Consider the following 19,267-nt stretch of genomic DNA (forward strand, 5'->3'; position numbering starts at 1 on the left):
CCCCGTTCCAAGACACAGAGAGCTCCCCAGCAGCCCCTCCCCAGTGCCGCCTGGCTCCTGAAGTCTCAGCTCCAAGTAACTCCAGTTCCCTTTGGGGAAGGGGACTGAGTCACTCTGGCCCTGGCTGCTGAGTGAGAGGGCTCAGGACCTCGGGGTTGAGCCAGGGCCCGGGGCAGGCCATGCCAGAGCCTGGACTGCCCACTCTCAGGTCTCCGCCGCCTCAGGGAGCTGGGGAGGAGGTGGGAGGAGAGTCCCCGACCCGCCCAACTTCACACACGTCCTTCCAGCCCGATGGTGGGAAACAAGTGGACAAAGCTGGCAAAAGTGAGAAAGTCACTCAGTCGTGTCCGACTCTTTGCAACCCCATGGACTGTACAGTCCGTGGACTTCTCCAGGCCAGAATACTGGAGTGGGTAGCCTTTCCCTTCCACAGGGGATCTTCCCAACCCAGGGATCAAACCCAGGTCTCCTGCATGGCAGGTGGATTGTTTCCCAGCTGAGCCACAAGAGAAGCCCAAAGCTCACCCCACCTTAAAATCACACTTTCGTTGACTTGAGTCAGATGTCATTTGCTGGGAGATGTGCCAAGTTTAAGGTGACGAGTTAAAGGGTCATGAAGCCTGTCCTCCTCAAGAGGTGAGAGCCTCTAAGGACATCCGCCCTTTCCTTAAAGATATTCTTATCTCTGTTCTCGTGAGCATTTATTTCTGCAGGCCTGACGCTTTCGTCCTGGAGCCTGGTCCCTTTAGGGAGGAACTTTCCCAGCCAGAGGAGGAGACAGAAAGACTTGAGCCCTCTTCTTCCCAAACTCCCACCGCCCCGGGGCAGAGGGCAGGGCCCCCCTTCCGGCTGATCCAGCTCAGCGCAGACACGGATCCCTCAGCCCCACGGCATGGATGAGTCAGGAGTACTGTGTCCAGGTCTCTGTGGCTTCTCATACTCATTTCTCATACTTGGAAGCAAGAAAAAAAATGCTTAAATGTGTTTTGCCAGAGATTTCTACTCATTTGTCAAATCACATGTGATTTCGGGGAAATGTAATCCATGTGTTTCTCATTCATTTGGGCTCAAATCATCAAGCTGGGGCGCCAGTGCTGGGTGGAGGGCACCTCGGGCCACGTGGGCTGATGTGATGGCCGGGCAGCCGCCAGGCGGGGGCTTCAGTGCAAGACGCCAGGTGGTCTGGGGCACGGGACCGTGATCTTAAGGTCCTGTGTGCCCGCTGGACTTGTCGTGAGGGGGGCGCCGCTGTGGCTGCAGGGAAAGCAAAGGGCAGAGATGGGGGTCCTGGTGCGGTAGGCCTGGAGAGGCTGAGGAGGGCCAGTGATTATGGGCTCGGAGGCCAGAGCTGCAGCAGGAAGCCAGACCTCAGCCCACACGGGCTGGTCGGCAGCGTGGGGCAGCGGGCGTTGTCAGAGCTGAGGCATCTGGCCAACGTCCTGAGCCTCTGTGAGCCTCAGGTTGCTCCTCTGTGCTATGAGGATACGCAGCTGCGCCCGTCGGGCGCGGCTCCTGCGCGGGACGCGTCCACACTCCAGCTGTCTCTGAACTCTCCCGGAGCAGGTCAGCTTCGGGGGTGTCTCTCCAGGTAATACCCAGATGGAGACAGCCTAACCCATGGGCGACCAGAAGCCTCGTTGTTGGACTTTCAATCAATGGGAAATCTTTCAGGGGAAGTTTATATTTTGGTATTATTTTAAACTTTAAGCTTGAAGAATTTATGATTAATAACTACAAATTCATGACTCTAGAAAGGATCGAAATTAGACCCAATGTTCTGTCATCTGTGAAGAATTATCATTTTTTTTCTCCTTCCTTCTTATCATCATCAATTTTATGAAGCATATTGCCCAGAATAATTATTTCCAAGTTAAAATTGTTTTTTTGTAATTCATCCATCTCACAATTGTGTGTAATAATCACGTCTATTTATTTTTCCTTAAGTAATCTTGGTATTTTCATCAAAATTCATTAGAAGCTGCTTCTAGAAGGACATGCTTTTAAAATATTCAAATTTATAGTTAATGTTTTATTAACCATATTTAGCCTATAATTATTTTTCTAATGAAAATTATCCTGACTGCACCATCTGATGTTATGAGGCTGGTAGTTCAAACAAAATTCAGAGAAACATTCATACACAAAGGACTGTGTATTAGTCATTTGGAAGGAAGGATTTATGTGCTATATAATTAATTGTTGCCTGAGTTTGACAGTCCATATTTCACTCCAATGCATTATTTACACAGAGGAGGCTTAGGGGGTCAGCCTTCAAAAGGTTAGGAAAATACAAACACACACATTATCCGAACGGTGGAAAGCTTATTGCGATGGATGGAGGCATGAGTGAGTGGTGTGTGGCTTGTGTACAGAATGTGCATATGTATACAGAGTCCATACATATACATGTAAACAGAAAACATACGATCTCTTCTTATGTGATGTAATAAGGTACACAATATCCATTATGTACTGCAGAATACTGAGTGGTCAGTATATGAGAATGAGCGATGTGGTTTGCATGTAAAAGACATGTGTCCTAAATGTTATAGAATGCCACGGTGAGTACCACAAGCGTGTGTGTGCTTTGTGTGTAGAATATGTGTGTATATGTATATATTCTTTGTATATAGAATTATACACATTCTTCATATAAGAGCTCCCAGGAGCACTAGGAGTAAAGAATCCCCTTGCCAATGCAGGAGACGCAAGAAACGTGCATTAGATCCCTATGTCGGGAAGCTCTCCTGGGGAGGACAGGGCACCCCAGTCCAATACTCTTGCCTGAAAAATTCATGGACAGAGGAGCCAGGTGGGCTACAGTCCATGGGGGTCACAAAGAGTTGAACATGACTGAATACAGAATATCTGTGTGTATATATATATGTGTGTGTGTGTGTGTGTATATATGTATGTTCTCTCTATATAGAATAAGACATATTTTTAAAAAGCAAAACGTGTTCTGTATATTATAAAATACTACAATAATGAATATGTGAGCCCACGTGTGCACACGCTCTGTGTGTACAATATATTTATAGTCTTTCTATATGTATATATTTATCCAGACATGACTTAGCGACTAAACCACAGTATTATGGAGGCTTCCCAGGTTGGTCAGCATTGAAGAATCCACCCGCCAGGGCCAGAAGACTCAGATTCGATCCCTGGGTCAGGAAGTTCCCCTGGAGAGGAAATGGCAGCCCAGTCCAGTACTCTTGCCTGGAGAACCCCGTGGGCAGAGGAGCCCTGTGGGCTACAGTTCCTGGGGTCTCAAGGAGTCAAACTTGACTGAATGACTAAGCAGCAACAACAGTGTGTGCAGACCACAGATGCATCCTCTCTGTACATTATATAGAATTTGTCCATCACATTACAGAACACTGCAATGATGCATCTGAGTTGTGTGATACACTTTGCATATAAAAGACACATCCTATATATTATGAAACTACAGTGATTACTGTGAGAGAGTGTGTGTGTGTGTGCATACCATGCTGGTCTTGAACTGCTTGATGTCTTTCAAAGCTCAGCACAATAACATGCGCAGACTGTGGACACTTCAGAACTCTCTTTCTCAACAACAGATTTTAACCAAATGGATGCTGTCACCATTTGAAGCCACGAGGGAGGGGAAATACGAGCAGCTAAGAATCTCTGCAAGCATGCCAGTTCGGTTTCCAAGAACAAGTGGAGACAATACACTTTTGATGTGGTCTGTCTGTGCCTGCACTAATTTTAAAAATCGCCTCTCTGGTCTGTTTAAAGGATCACCGCTGGAGCTGAGCACAGCCCTGTCCTGGCAGATGCAGACTCACCCAGCAGCTGGATAGAGGGACAGCGCTGACCCCTGCTCACCCCACTCGTGGGGGCCACTCCGGGCTCCGAGGACTAGGATACCAGCACGTCCTGGATTTCTGGACATGCTGGGTATCGTCCAGCCTGGTTGAAGATGGAGGCTCTGCTTATACTAACAGATGATTCCTTTAAAAAGAAGCTTTAATGTCTACGGACTCATAGTGTTGCAGCGAAATTAACCGACTCCAATCTGACCACCTCGCCCAGCTTCCAGGCGCCATGCATGACTTCACAAACATCAGACCAGATCATGGCGCACACTCACAGACGTTCCCTGGAAAACACTTGGCCAGTGATGCTTGTGAAAAATCACGAGGAAGCCCGAAAGTGAACTTCACTTGAGGGCTTCCCTGGCAGCTCAGTGGTAAAGCATCCACCTGCCAAAGCAGGAGACATGGGTTCGATCCCTGTCTACCCAAGCGCTCCAGCTGCTGAGCCTGTGATCTAGCACCCAGGACCCGCAACTACGGAGGCCCGAGTGCCCCAGAGCCTGTTCTCTGCAGCAAAAGCCACTGCACTGAGAAGCCTGCGCACCGCGGCTGGAGAGAAGCTGAGCAACAGTGAAGACCCACGTGTAAATAAAAAATAAAATTATATTTAAAAAAATTGAACGAACTTTTAAATGAAATGATTCCAAGACGAGAAAGGGACACGGAGGTGCGTGGCCACGAGCAGGGCCTCCAGCCTGAGTGTCCGCCTGGGCCTCCCGGCCGCCTCACCCTCAGAGGAGCCAGACCCCACTGAGCCTCTTTCTCGGGTCCGTGGGTGAGCTCGACTGGTCTGAGCGCGGGGGCTCCGGGGTCTCTTCTCGGAAGCAGGCCGCCTGGGCAGGTACCCGCCGTCCTCCTGAGCCCAGGAGGCAGCGGCTCCAACGACTTTGCTGATGGAGCTGCCGGTCCCAGATGCTCATTTAAGAAGCAAGATGGCAGCAGTGTGTCTCCCACCCTGGGGCCACCCTGCAGACTCGGCTGGCTCCCACCCCAGGGGCCACCCTGCAGACTCGGCTGGCCCCTCCTTGCTGCCGCCCCAGAACCCACGTTCATGACCTCAGCAGCCCCCTTTACCTTCGTCAGGTCAGCAGAAATCCAGATACCAACCTCAGTGCCACTCTCCACTCTTTAAATACTCAGCCTACAGCGTCCTCAGCGTCTCATTCAAGCATCACTCACTGTGACTGTGCCTTCTATCTTCCCAAGGGCAGAGAAATGCCAACCTAATTCTTTAGAAAATACTTTTAAATTCTGTATAACAGGAAGCAGGGTGGAGCCTGCTTTGTTTTACCTGGCTTGACTTAACCCTCTACCCCAGTAAGATCATAGAAGATGGAGTTTTAAGAAATGCCCCCCTTGCAAAGAAGGTTAAACTACGCTGCCTCTCCAACCCCTGTTCGTCTGACACTAAGCATGGAAATATGCTTTAACAGAACACTCTTGGCTCCAGGGTTTAGAAAGGTGTGATAGAGGGTTGCAAAATCAAAGTCAGCAGCACTGAAGGATGTGAAGACAGGAATGGGGGTTCCAGGCTGGGGCTCGGCGTTGGGGAGAATTTGCCGAGGACGGCCAGTGGGACTGGACTGCCCATGGACCTTCTAATCAGATGCCCTGGCACTGCCTCTTGCTCACAATCCTGCCCCCATTTCAGCCTTTCCATCCCAAGCCAGCCTCCCGTCTTTCCTCACTCAATCCTGGACTTCCCAGCCTTCCTTACTGCCCCAGATAGGATGGTGGTTCTCATTCTTCCAGGAATGCAGGGCACACAGAACTTAAGGGGGAAACCACCTTTGAAATGATGAATGTTTTCCCTCTCAACCCTTGAATGTCTCCAGATATCTGAGTTCAATGACTTTTGTGCAGAGGGAGGGCTGGGCTGAAGGGCTGATGGTGAGATGCACTCCCAACTTCACAGTTCTCAGAATCACCGGCATGGGCTCCTGCCATGGACTGACAGCCTGTGCCCCATGCCCCCCCAGAATTCTGATGTGGTGGCATCAGGAGTGGGTCTTGGGGGTGATGAGGTCATGAGGGCGGAGCCCTTGTGGATGGGATTAGTGTCCTTATGAGAAAGAACACGAGAGACTAGAGCTCTCTGCATCATGTGAGGACACAGCTGGAGGTTGTATCTACAAACCGGGAAGAGGGTCCTCACCAGGACCCTTGATCTTGGACTTCCCAGCCTTCAGACTCTGATGAATGCGTGTCTGCTGTTTGCACTCCTCAGTCTCTAGTATTTGTGCTACAGAAGCCCAAGGTGGTAAAGACAGTGCTCCAGAGAACCAAAACCATCGGGGTCCTGCCCCACCACCCTCCACGTGTGGGTTTTATCTCTGGCAGGATGATACCAGTGATGACCCAGGAAAAGGACCCCGCATTGTTTATTGATGTGACTTTCATCAAGTTAGAAAAGTGGGAATTGTGTCAGAGGCAGTGGTAACCAGGTCCTGTGTGCGTAAGAAGGATCGATTACTCAACTTACGCTTTCTTTCCACTCCACTCTCATCAAAACCATTCCTAAATTGAATTTGTGTTGTTTGTCTTTCCCTGTTGAATATTTACATTTCATTCCAATTTTCTAAAACAACGTGAAAGACACACAAAGAAACCAATTCCAGGAGGACTTCTGGAAATACATGAAGGATGTGAATTACAGAGCAGCTGCACATCAGAAGTTCCGAGTGCAAAACTGCTTGTGCAACAGGAGTGAGACTAAGTCAGGACTGTGACCATCCCTGGCTGGGAACACACACTCGTAATCCAGTGGGCTACGTGCCTGTGTTTTTAGAACTGTTTAAACGCTGCCTGGACAAGCAACATGAGGGCAGGAGGAGAAGGGGGCAGCAGGGACTAGATGGTTGGAGGGCATCGTCGACTCAATGGACATGAATTCAAGCAAACTCCACGAGACAGTGGAGGACAGAGGAGCTTGGTGTGCTGCAGTCCACGTGGTTACAGAGTCAGACATGACTTAGCAACAGAACAACAAAGAACAAACCACAGCAATCATGCTCACCGCGTTTCGGGAAAACAAGGGTGAATTTGATCTAATGGATCCCTGTAAATACACACCAGAAGGAAATTACTTTCTCAAATTTCAGAGGGACCGCCAAGAAGCTTGGAGTGTGAGGCGGTGTGCAGTGTGAGACCTCCCCTGACGTGGGGTGGTTGAGGGGTGGTTCTCCCCTGGAAGGGGAAAAGCTCATGGGATTAGAAGGCAGTGAGATGTCTTCTCTGCCATGTCAGACACAACACTGCTTTTGATAAGAATGGTAGAAACATACACTAGTTTATACAATCAAGGATATTTCTCAGTGCTCGTGAGCAAGGAGTCCTGGGACACATGGGCTTCAGGAATGGCTGGGCCCAGGAACTCCAGCTGTGAGCCTAGAGGCCCCGTCTCTTTCTCACTGTCTCCCAGCTCTGTCTTCTTCTGTGGGGCTTCATCCTCAGGTAAGACCTCCCACCTCTTAGAAAGCATTGTCCCTTTCCTCTCTCAGCTTGTATTTCCATCCTCTGCAGTGATTCCAAGAAGAATGTTTGGATCAGCCTGGGTCAGGTCACGTGCGTCCCTGAACCAGTCATCCTGGGCAGGGAAATAAAAATGGACAGGTGGGGTCATGGGGGGTCAGGTCCACTAGGCGGAACGTGGCAGCAGGCAGCAGGGGTGGCAGTCCTGGCGAGTTGGTGAATGAGCCTCCCGAGACCCAGGCCCTAATTCCCAGAGCCTGTGGGTGTGCGGCCTCCCACGAGGTAAGTTACGGACCTTGAGGTGGGAGGTTACTGTAGATTATCTGGGTGGGTTCGGTGTCATCTTAGGGCTCCCAGAAGAGGGAGGTGGGGTGTCAGAGAGAGAAAGAGCAGAAGGGAGGGCAGAAGCATGGGGCACCAAGAGAGAAGATACCCGGTGCTGGCTGTGAGGATGGAGGAGGGGCTGCAGGTTAAGGGGTGTGGGTACCTCTAGAACCTGAGCAGAGCCGAGGATGAATTCTGCCCTCAGAGCCTCCAGAAGGAGCCAGCCCTGCCAATAAGTTGACTTTACTCACTGAAAGTGATTTGAGAATTCTGATCTCTGAACTGTACGATAACAAATGTGTGTTCTAAGCCACGGGTCAGTCGTCACTTGTCACAGGAGCCGTAGTAAACTAACAGGTGATTGCATTAATGAGCATACCAAGTAACAGGCTTGGAGAACTCACTGCATGCCGAATATACTTGTGTAGACCGGGTGATCCCATGACTCCTGGGTGATCCCACGGGGCAGGGCTCCACTTCACAGGTGAGGAAACAGGTGCAAAGAAAAGGGGTGACATGCGTGGGCCACACCCTAGCGTCCAGAGGCCCCAGGAGGCTGGAGGGGTGCTCACCACATCTGGCTGTCTTAGCAGAGCAGGTGGCCCCGCAGATCAGAGGGGACTTGCCCGTCCTCTACAGAATAGGCTGGGCCAAGACCCCTGTTCCCTGCTGGTCACTCTGGGCCACATGGGTCAGGAATCGAGGCCACAGGAGCCAGGCACACACCTCTGGGGGGACTGGAAGCAAGACCTCACCTCTCAGTTCACAGGTCACCTCATCTCTCTGGCATCGTGTTCAGATCCGGGCCCCACAAGCTCAGTGTGCAAAGAGCCCTCTAATTCTGCTATATATGTAGAACCTTAACATTCACTTTCCAAGAGAACCATAAAGCCATACAGTAGTCCCTTTGAAAACCTCAGTATCTTGCCAATCAGCGTATGTTCCCCAGATAAAAGCACGCCATGTATGCGTGCTGGTGCTTGCACAAGAGTAAGTCTCTTAGGAAAATCCAAACTTTCTTTTCTTGAATCAGTGTTGTCTAGAAATGTCCTAGAAGAGCTTTTTGCTTGTTTTAGTCAATCTTGATTTCGCCCAAATTAGAATTTCACCAAATCCTCTCCCTGGCTGGGATAGGTGAGGAAGTAAAGGGAAGCCCAGTGCATCCAGCCTTAATCATTCCGTTTTCTTTTTTGCCTTGAAGGCATCTCGGTGCCCCAGCTGGAGGCCACACCCCACCCTCTGAAGTCCTGGCAGTCCGTCTCCTTCAGGGAGTTGTCATTGTTCTGAGCGCCCAGTCACTGAAGGCACGTCATGTCAATACCTGGAGTCCATGTGCTGGCCTTGCGCCCCCTTCAAGCAAGTCCGTGCTTCTTAGAGCGCATCTCCCCATCAGCATCTCCCATGTCGATGGACTCGGGAAGCACTGGTTGCCCAGCATGGGAACAGAAAGAAAATGGTGATGCTGGTGTGCTGAAGTTCACACCACAGCTGGAAGGAGCACCCTTCCAGCACTAATGTCGTCTTCGTGGTGCAAGGGGGAAATGCCTTGGAGGGGACCTGCCCAAGGTCGCAGGAGAGCTCTGGGTCTGGAGATGCCTGGCTGCACGCATCCCCCAGCACAGAGCACCTCGAGAACCCCTGGGGGACTCCTGACACGCTGAAGATAATTTCCCAAACCAAGGACGGGGCCAAGAGAAGTTTCCATCGCTGCAGAAAGAGAGAGCAGGCATTCTGATCTCAGCGTGGACACTGAGCGAAAGCTCCATCAGCTGTTGGCCAACGAGCAGGAGGGCGTCTTGCCGAGTGCTCACTGGCCACGTGAGCAGACACGTGGCCACGAATGGTGCCCTGGTTGGCACGTGGTGCAGGCCATGGAGGCTCGGGGGCCACGTGTGAGCCAGCAGGTCCACCCTGAGCTCAGGGGCACGGCACACCCTCACCGCCGGTGCTAAGAACCCGCTCCCCACGCCCATAGCTGCCCGCCACCCAGAGTCCATGCAGTCCTTCTGAGGGCTGTGTTTTTACTCTCTAACAAATGCTCCAGTTTACCGGAAATCATAACTCAAGCCCGTGAGGACGTTGGCCCATTCCTCATGAGGAAAATTAATGGCCAATAGGCCCAGTGACGAGGCTTGTGCAACACTCGAGGGGTGATTTTACGGGAAGTGCAGCTGAGCTCTGCGTCTGCAGCGCTGGAAGGGAATTTATTTACAAATCCTGCCATAAATGCTCTTTAAAATAATGTCAAGTGGCCTAAGTGCTCATTTGGAATGAATTTACTCCAACCAGAAAACTGCCAGTGGGCTGAAACCACACACAGACATGCACACACACACATACACACACACACACACAAATATATACAAGCTTGGGGACACACACACACACATATATACAAGCTTGGGGACACACACACAACACACACAAATATATATAAGCTTGGGCACACACAGAGACATATATACATATATATACACACACTTGGGGACACACATACATATATATATGTATATATATATATACGTTTGGGGACACACACATACACATATATATACAAGCTTGGGCACACACACACATACACATACATATATATAAACTTGGGGACACACACAAACACATACACCTATATATATATATAAACTAAGGGACATACACACACACATATATATATATAAGCTTGGGCACACACAGAGACATATATACGTATATATACACACACTTGGGGACACACAGACACACACACACACATATATATATACATATATATATATATATATATATGTTTGGGCACACACACACACCACACACAAATATATGTAAGCTTGGGCACACACACAGACATATATACATATATATACACACACCTGGGGACACACATACATATGTATATATATATATATATATGTTTGGGGACACACACACACACATATATATACAAGCTTGGGGACACACACACAAATATATATAAGCTTGGGCACACACACATGCACACACACATATATATAAACTTGGGGACATATATACATACACACACATATATATATATTTATATAAGTTTGGGAAGGCACACACACATACACATGCATATATAAGCTTGAGGACACACCCATATATATATATAAACCTGGGGACATACACACACATATATATACACTCTTGGGGACACATAGACACATGCATATATATATACATATATATATATATATATATATAAGTTTGAGAATACACACACATACACACAGATATATATATATATATATATATGAGAACACGCGCGCACACACACATGCATATATGTTTGAGAAAATGCACACACACATATATATATGTTTGAGAACACGCACACACACACGTATATATATAAGTGTGAGAACACACACACGTATATATATGTTTGAGAACACACGCACACACACATATATATATAATGTTTGAGAACACACACACACACACGTATATATATATATATAAGTTTGAGAACACACACACACGTATATATAAACCTGGGGAAAGAGACCCCCACAGCCTAGTAGTGACAGGATTTGCTATTGTGTGTGTCTTTTTCAAAAAGCACAAAAAATAAGATTCTAACCACAAGACCCATGAGAAAGCTGCCTTCTGTTCTCTGAGGAAAATAACTCTGGGGAAGGACTGGCCATCCCTAGAGCCTCCGTGTGACGGGCTGGGCTGGGGTTGTAGGTCAGGACCTGCCAGTCCAGGCAAGCGGGTGGGATGTGGGAAGAGGTCCTTTCCATTCTCCTGGGGGTGGGGGGCAGCACCTCCCTGACAAAGACACGAGTTGTCCCCCCATTCTGTTTTCCTCACAGATCTGCAGTGAGCGGGTGCAAGCCCAGAGGCTGGCCTGAGACCCAGGCACCCTCAGGGCACTCCAGGGTGAGAAGCATGGTCCCCGAGGAGTTGGGGAGCACGGGCTCTCTTTTCCTGGACGCTCCCTGCGTGCCGTGAAGTGATGCATTGTTGCAGCCTGGCAGACTTGTTAGCCATTTTCCTTCCCTGAATTAAAAAATTGAATTATACACTCAGCCTCGTTACGGACCCTGTAAAGTTTATTAAAGTTTATCGACCGTGTGTACACACGTCAGGATTTAGCTTCTGCGGCCGCTCTCAAGCTGGAACAGTGAATTAAGAGGCCGCGGCTCGGGCGGACTCCAGCCGAGCTACAGGTAGCAGAAGTCTCCTTCAATTAGACATAATCATCACTCACAGTCAATAATTGTGCTAAAGGCTGCTTTCAAATCTGTGAGGGATTCGCATTCAATGTACTGATTCAGCTTGTCTGAGCCAAATTCACTGTGTACTGAAACCAAAGCAATTTAGTTCTTGCCTACGGCCCTTCTGGCAGTTCATCTAGTGCTTGCGCTGTAAGGACTGCGAGATACAATTTAATCTGAGCCATCTGTGCAGAGACAGCCCCTCTCCAGGACGGAGGGAGACGTGGGAACGGCTAAGCTCTGGTTTTATGGGAAGAACCAGGCCTTATCTCGCCCCTGAAAAATAAAGCATTTAAGATAGAGTAAAAAGCCAAATCAAAAAAAAAAAATTTTTTTTTCCTTGGGTTTCTGAAATGCACACAGCAGCTCCTAACAGCTTCCCCGCTCTGACCGGCAGAAGCACTTGAGCTGTGATCCGGGGATGAGCCATTTAAGGATATTACGCTTATCACTGGCTGCAGCTGACGGAGAAGATCTTTATTAAATATGAAAGGGAAGTGTTTCATTCTTTGTGAGTCTGCAGAAATATTGAAATGCCTCTATGCACGTCTCTTGCCTTATGGTCCTGGAAAATGGTTAGACTGCTTATCATCCACCTCGGGCCTCTGCCGGAGGGTCGCGCCCTGGCTGGCCTGTGAGTGACGAGGCTGGCCTCTGTGCGTCCCACAGCGACGTCCGTGCTGCTTTGAGGCTCTCCTGATGGTTGTTGCAACGATCAGCCAGTCGGCTCCTGGGCGGCGTGAGTCAAGCTGCTGTTGCTCCAAGCAGGCCCTGTTGTTACGGCTCATAAACGCGTGAAGACCACTTTGTTTTCCAAGCAGAGTGCGATCATAGAAACACTTAAAATAGCATGCACGCAGGAGCAGAGTCGGTAGGGCTTGGGAACCTGGGTGACCAGGCTTACAAAGGGACTTTGGTCGGATCACGGAAATTAAGTATATCCTTGTAAAACTGTGTGGTCTGCGGGACACAGCAAACCACATGAGGACAAGCCAGGGTCTGTCAGATACGGCCTGGTGAGGTGGTCTGCAGCAGGAGGAGCTCTGGGCAGCATGGGGATGACGGAGAGGACAGAGGCTAGGTGGGCACAGCCCAGAGTCAGGAAGACGTGGCTGCTTTCTGGTTCACGGGATCCGGGCAGGTCCTGGTGGACAAAGTTTGTTTGCCATTTCAGGACTGAACTCCCCATTTCACTCAGGGAGGCGTCAACATAGACAAGGATGAACCCTGAGACAAGCCCCCCTGTGCGTGTGGCGGGAAGGACCCCCTGTGCGGAGAACCGGGATGGGGTCCTGGCCTGGGCAGTGAGGACCCCTGAAGGGCCTGGGCGGAGTGGGGCACTCAGTATGAAGGACGTGGGGAGGGTCCAGCCCTGCCGGTGTCTCCTCTGCTATCATCAGGAGCAGACAGCATGGGGCTGCCTCGTGCCAGCTGACGCTCCAGAGACAGCCTGCCTCCTCTCACAGTCATCCTGACAGCCTGGAAAGGGGGCCCAGTCATAGGCCGGGAAACTGAGGCCGGGACAGGCCAGGGGCGTCTTCCAGGTGGTCAAGGGAGCTTGAAGTCAATGCAGTGGGGACAGGAGCACCCGGCTTCCAGGGACCCCAAAGCCTCTCACCAGTGTTCAGGTGAAAATGCCAAGAAAGGGGGACAGAGGCCCTTGGCCTTGCGGCTGGCGTCCCACCCCTGGTACAGTCACGCCCAGGGTTCAGATGTGGGAGTACTTCCATCCCGGTTAATAAACACCCACCACTCAGTACACAACACACACATACACACCTACACATTCAGGCACACAAGCATATCACACACATGCACGCATATACGTGCACACACACACAGAAACACACAGGCATATATACACACATGCATACACACATGCATATCAGGTCAGATCAGATTAGTCAGATCAGTCGTTCAGTCGTGTCTGATTCTTTGCGACCCCATGAATCGCAGCATGCCAGGCCTCCCTGTCCATCACCAACTCCCAGAGTTCACTCAGACTCACGTCCATCGAGTCAGTGATGCCATCCAGCCATCTCATCCTCTGTCGTCCCCTTCTCCTCCTGCCCACAATCCCTCCCAGCATCAGAGTCTTTTCCAATGAGTCAACTCTTCGCATGAGGTGGCCAAAGTACTGGAGTTTCAGCTTTAGCATCAGTCCTTCCAAAGAAATCCCAGGGCTGATCTCCTTCGGAATGGACTGGTTGGATCTCCTTGCAGTCCAAGGGACTCTCAAGAGTCTTCTCCAACACCACAGTTCAAAAGCATCAATTCTTCGGCGCTCAGCATTCTTCATAGTCCAACTCTCACATCCATACATGACCACTGGAAAAACCATAGCCTTGACTAGACAGATCTTTGTTGGCAAAGTAATGTCTCTGCTTTTGAATATGCTATCTAGGTTGGTCATAACTTTCCTTCCAAGGAGTAAGCGTCTTTTAATTTCATGGCTGCAGTCACCATCTCCAGTGATTTTGGAGCCCAGAAAAATAAAGTCTGACACTGTTTCCACTGTTTCCCCATCTATTTCCCATGAAGTGATGGGACCGGATGCCATGATCTTCTTTTTCTGAATGTTGAGCTTTAAGGCAACTTTTTCACTCTCCTCTTTCACTTTCATCAAGACATTCAGGTACACACAAGCATATCACACACATGCACACATATGCATGCACACATACACTCATGTAAACACACAAACATTGACACACACATAAACATATAGGCATACATATACACACGCACACACACATGCATACCACACACATATACACATTCAGGTACACACATAAATCACACACAGAGACACATACACTCATGTAAACACACATCCATAAACATACAGACATACATACACACATGCATATCATACATATATACACATTCAGGTACACAAGCATATCACACGCATACATATACATGCACACGTACACATATGTAAACACATGTATTAACATACATACCATGCACACACAAATATTCAGGCACACAAGCATATCACACACATACACATATATAAACATGCAGGCATACACACACATGCATACATACATGCACATCACGCACACATATACACATTCAGGTACACAAGCATATCACACACATGCACACATACACATATGTAAACACACATACATAAACCTGCCACCGTGCGTGCTGGGCCGTTCCTCTCCCTGAAGCTCCGGGCAGGGTAAGGACCAGAAGTGCAAACTGACGAACCCAAAAGGTCCCAGAAAACCTGATTTACACTGAGCAAATCTCTGCCTGTCACATGCATATGGGCCTAGTAATTTTTACTGCAGGGCTCATTGTGGTCTTTAGTTGCTCATTTTAAGAGCCGCTGACAGTGGCTGTAAGGTGGTGTGTGGTAAGGATCAACTTCATTATTAACTTCATTTTTCTTAATATGTGTTATGGGTTTTATGAATCTGGCAATAACATGCAATTTCAGACAATTTCCCAGGCAGTTAATGAGCAGCTGGGGAACTCCATTCTCTAAAGACAAGTGAGCAGCCCTGGACACTTGATCCAATCCAAGAATTTATACATTTCGCACAAGATGCAGGCAATGTATTTCACAATCCTGTTCTCTTCCTATTTTCTGCATTTTTGATATCTGAAATTGCATTTGGTTAAAACCAGGACAGAAGCAGGTTTCTAGAAAAGCCTGAAAACATGTTATTGTGTGTAGTACTCATGACCATCCCTTCAAACCCTGTGACTGAGATATCAAGTTTCTCTAAAAATATTAGAGAGAAATGGAAGATCAAAAACGCATGCATGTGTCTGCACATGCTTATGTGGATCCACACACATTCCCATCGTCTTTAAACGCCTGGTTTAGATTTGAGATCTGAAGGTTGAGGTAGAAGTGTGTTTAGAACACAGAGCAGCCAGTTCACGGCACGCTTCAGGATGCCGAATTGAGGGTGACGGGGACAGCCACCTGCAAGTGGCTATTTTGAAGAAGAGAAACAGAACCATGGGAGCGTCACGGTGATGTTGTCCACAAATTTCCGGAATGATTTCACTCTTACAAAGACGCTCGTGATGGGACAAAACGTGAGAACAGCCAGAACACCGTGTATCATAATTCAGGTCTTGTGAACTTTGGTAAGCAGGCGGTGTTCCTTATCAGGCGCTCAGCCTGTACAAGGAGATCTGTTTCCACTGTGAACGTCCCACAGCGAAGACGAGAGTTCTGTCCTTGTAGGAAAGGCAAAGCCTGGGTGGGGGTAGCGCCCTGACTGAGCTTCCGTGGCAGATGAGCTTCCAGGACAGCGCTGGTCCTTGTTGGAAACGCAAAGCTCGGGTGGGGGTAGCGCCCTGACTGAGCTCCCGTGGCAGAAAGCTTCCAGGACAGCGCTGGTCCAGGAGATGCCAGAACAACAAAACCAGCTCTTAGACATCATGTCACCTGGATCGGCCCTCGCCCAGGTGGACGTTTGTCTTGATGGAAAGCTCTGGAATCGGCCCATCGAGACTGAAAGGCACCCCTGCCCTCCTCAGACCCAGGCTGCTCTGTAGAGAAGAACCTGGAGAAGGTTCAGAGGACCCAGGACTGTTGTTTCTGCTGACTGCTGTGTCTCTGAAGTCGATGAGGCCCACGGATTTCAGTTCCTGTCACTTCACCCAGGCAGCGCATGTGCAATCAGAATTAAACATAAAAATCTCTGGTGTCAGCCTTCACTCATAGGGTAAAAACGTCTGCTTGCACAGCCCTCGCCTTTGCAGAAAGCTTGCCTGGCACTGTATCCACTCTGGAGACGAGAGCCCTCGCACTTGGGGGAGCGTTGTCTCCGGGTGGTGCCTGCTTCAAGCCCTGGCTTATGTTCCCCTTGGTCAGAGAGCAAGACAGGTGATGTTCCTCAAAACACAGGAGTCTGTCCTGCAGTGGAACTCCCTGCTCAGGAATAAAAATACAGAGGGCATCCATGTCCCCCCAGAAGAAAAGATTTCCAGTCACCCAATATCCAGTTCCTGGGAGCTTGGGGTCCAGGTAACATACACAATACATGTGGATTAATTTAGGGAATAAATAAATGGATTAATTCATGCATGGGTGGATGGATGTTTTTAATGCTATTAAGCCATTCATGATTCTCTTCTGCTTCAAAAAATGTGAGGAGTGGCTTTAGAGCACACACTGTGTATGTGTATTTGGGTGGGTGATGGTTTCCGTCACTGCAGGATTAAGTCATGCATGAATCTGGGGGCCATCGGGATATTAAAAGACTTTGAGTGTTTCTTAGTTATTTGGGGCTCCTGCTCAGCAGATGTTTCTTTCATTAAAATAATCCATGTTGTGTGAGCTCTATTTTTATGATCAATTTCTTGATTAATGGTTTGCTTCACTTTTTATATGGGAGCCCTCCTGTGGCGAAAAATGTCCCTGTAAGGTGGCAGGCTCAGGGCCACACGCCGGAGCCAGCTTGCTGCTGCAGCTGAGGATGCTGAAACGACTTCCTCTGATAAATTCTTCGAGCCATTTTTTTGTCGCCGTCTCTGCCAGCATCACTGCATAGTTAACATTTGTCTAAAACGTCTGCTTACGGCTGGGTGCTGACCCTTTAGACGTATTTTAAGCACAGGGATGCGGAGGCCATGCACTCTGTTCCAGAGAATGTGTCGTGGGAGTGATTTTTGCTGCTCTGTTTAGCTTCCCAGGAAGGGAACATTTACTTCACTTTTATAGGAATAAAAGAATGACACCATCCACTGAATAAATCTAAGCTTTAGGGTCAAGATTATTTGCTTAGCTAGGAATGTGCACTAGAATAAAATTCACTGGATGAGGGCATTTTCAAATCTGAGCTGTATTCGCTGCGCCCGTATTTGCCTTATTTTGAAAGCAACATTGTTTGACCGTGAACGCTGCATACATATGTAAAATATTCTCTTTTTTTTTCTTTTTGACTTCAGGACAGTTGTCTTATTGAAAATAATTGTGTCAAGAGTAAAATACCACTGCTGCTTGTTTGTTTTAATGAAAGATGCACACTTTTATCTCTCACTCAGTTTTATGGCTGTTGAATTGTTTTGTGAATAAGTGACCATCATGTGCTGGCAAGAATATCATCTGGGGTGAGACCGCTAATTGTGAGGTTAAGTTTCTTCTTTCCAAAATACATAGCATCTCTGGTCTGGCTTTCAGAAAATGCTTTTGACAAAAAGGGTTTGAACCGGTTAATGGAAAAAGGAAATGAAAAGATAATGAGAAGTCAACGTTTCCAAGCCTCGTGGAGGAGGAGGCTAAAAGCCAAGCTCACCAACATACGTTGAGAAAAATGTTTTAATTAAGAAAATGCATATGAATATTTTATTTAAATGTTCTAATTGCGACAAAACATTGGAAACAGCATCCATGTGAATCATTGGTTAAGGATGGTGGCCTCCGTGTAATGTATGAAGTGGTTAAGTGTAGCTTTTTCAATCCAGAAAAGAGAAAGAATGGCTGGAGGAATACTGAGGAAGAAAGAGAGAAAGGTGAGCCCTCGTGGCCCGGGTGGTGAGCTGGCCGCCGGAGGCCTGGCGGATCAGGAACGTCCATGTCCATCGGTGTGGAGTCTGTCCTCCGGTGGCGGCAGCGGCCGTGTCTCTGCAGGGCTCATTTCCATGATGCCCGACATCAGCACCAACAGCATCACGCAGCCCTGAGAGCCGGGAGCACTGACCTTCAGGTTAACTCTAATTGGGGCCTTCTCTAATTAGGGAAAGTATCAGCTGACTCTAATATGCAGCAAGATCATTTTCATTAGGTCAGCAGCTAACTAATTGATGTTTGTGTCGCATGAGATTTTAGATTACAATACACTCAGTTTAGCAAAATAAACCAGGCTGACCTGGGAAACCAAGATTGCATCATTTGGGGCATTGCTCCACAAACTATTAAGGCTTATCTGCAGGGCTTTCGCGGTTTGAGAACCAGCTCCACAGTGAGAGCGGGGGTTTTGTAGATTAAACCTCTCACCTCTGCCTTTAGGTAATCCTGGAGGTGGAACCTGATCTGAGGTCTCCTACAAGCCCATCCAACGCAAAATGTGGGTTTTCTGGAAAGTTCTCAGGGATGAAAAGTCAATTAAGCTTGTGTTTTGTTGTGTTTCTTCAGCACATTTTTTTTTATGGCAGGTAGCTATGTAATCACTATTTAAAACCTGAAATCATATAAAAATTGTTAACCATGTTTTCTCAGTTTAGGTCAGATTTCCAGCTTGTCATTTACCAAGTTGGATATAAGCTGAGTCTGTTTTACTGACATTTGATGTGGAAAACTGCTGAGTCTGTGAAAAGGGTGGAAGGGGACTTAGATTAGGTGTACTTGAGCCCCTTCTGCTTAGAAGAGAGCAATTGTGTGGGCAGGGGAGCTTTAGGTGGGCATGGGAACCAGGG

The sequence above is a fragment of the Bos taurus genome, chromosome 20 (assembly GCF_002263795.3).
Source record: "Bos taurus isolate L1 Dominette 01449 registration number 42190680 breed Hereford chromosome 20, ARS-UCD2.0, whole genome shotgun sequence".
NCBI lineage: Eukaryota > Metazoa > Chordata > Mammalia > Artiodactyla > Bovidae > Bos > Bos taurus.